This window comes from Triticum aestivum, unplaced genomic scaffold (genome assembly GCF_018294505.1).
Source record: "Triticum aestivum cultivar Chinese Spring unplaced genomic scaffold, IWGSC CS RefSeq v2.1 scaffold49697, whole genome shotgun sequence".
Taxonomy (NCBI): domain Eukaryota; kingdom Viridiplantae; phylum Streptophyta; class Magnoliopsida; order Poales; family Poaceae; genus Triticum; species Triticum aestivum.
Window position 1 is genome coordinate 1 of NW_025284404.1, and position 1,156 is coordinate 1,156.

Sequence of the window (1,156 nt, forward strand, 5' to 3'; positions counted from 1 at the left end):
AAAAATAATTATAAAAGGAATGCAACACGAGGACTTCCCAGGAGGTCACCCATCCTAGTACTACTCTCGCCCAAGCACGCTTAACTTCGGAGTTCTGATGGGATCCGGTGCTTTAGTGCTGGTATGATCGCATCCGACATGTTTCCCCGTCTTCGTCCCTTATGCTTGCCACTCCCAGGTCCGCTCCAAAGACGATTCTACATTCTCACTACCATTACAACCGTTCCCTAACAATGGATAATGTCCTATACTACTTACTCTCCCGCTCAATCACGGAGACGAGTTTTCCACGGTTTCCACCCCTCCCTCCATACCGCAGCAACACGAGTTTTTTCCACCCCTTTCAGAACGCGCTCTTCGCGCCACAAAGCCGCCCCAAGACGCGCGAGCAATGAGCATCGAGCTTAAACATATCGCAAACGTCAAACATAATATAACGGGATTAATATATATCGCGCATGTTTGTCACAAGGCGCAAAAAATAATTATAAAAGGAATGCAACACGAGGACTTCCCAGGAGGTCACCCATCCTAGTACTACTCTCGCCCAAGCACGCTTAACTTCGGAGTTCTGATGGGATCCGGTGCTTTAGTGCTGGTATGATCGCATCCGACATGTTTCCCCGTCTTCGTCCCTTATGCTTTCCACTCCCAGGTCCGCTCCAAAGACGATTCTACATTCTCACTACCATTACAACCATTCCCTAACAATGGATAATGTCCTATACTACTTACTCTCCCGCTCAATCACGAAGACGAGTTTTCCACGGTTTCCACCCCTCCCTCCATACCGCAGCAACACGAGTTTTTTCCACCCCTTTCAGAACGCGCTCTTCGCGCCACAAAGCCGCCCCAAGACGCGCGAGCAATGAGCATCGAGCTTAAACATATCGCAAACGTCAAACATAATATAACGGGATTAATATATATCGCGCACGTGCGACATGTTTGTCACAAGGCGCAAAAAATAATTATAAAAGGAATGCAACACGAGGACTTCCCAGGAGGTCACCCATCCTAGTACTACTCTCGCCCAAGCACGCTTAACTTCGGAGTTCTGATGGGATCCGGTGCTTTAGTGCTGGTATGATCGCATCCGACATGTTTCCCCGTCTTCGTCCCTTATGCTTGCCACTCCCAGGTCCGCTCCAAAGAC

At 49.0% G+C, this 1,156-nt stretch overlaps 3 non-coding genes across 3 annotated transcripts; all 3 read right to left on the bottom strand.

Moving 5' to 3' along the window:
* Window positions 1-16: 16 nt before the first annotated feature.
* Window positions 17-135, bottom strand: LOC123178630 (5S ribosomal RNA). The gene has a single exon (XR_006489730.1). It is a non-coding gene; the product is annotated as a 5S ribosomal RNA (ribosomal RNA).
* A 358-nt stretch (window positions 136-493) lies between these two features.
* On the bottom strand, window positions 494-612 carry LOC123178631 (5S ribosomal RNA). The gene has a single exon (XR_006489731.1). It is a non-coding gene; the product is annotated as a 5S ribosomal RNA (ribosomal RNA).
* Window positions 613-979: 367 nt separating this feature from the next.
* Window positions 980-1,098, bottom strand: LOC123178632 (5S ribosomal RNA). Its single transcript, XR_006489732.1, has one exon. It is a non-coding gene; the product is annotated as a 5S ribosomal RNA (ribosomal RNA).
* Window positions 1,099-1,156: the final 58 nt, after the last annotated feature.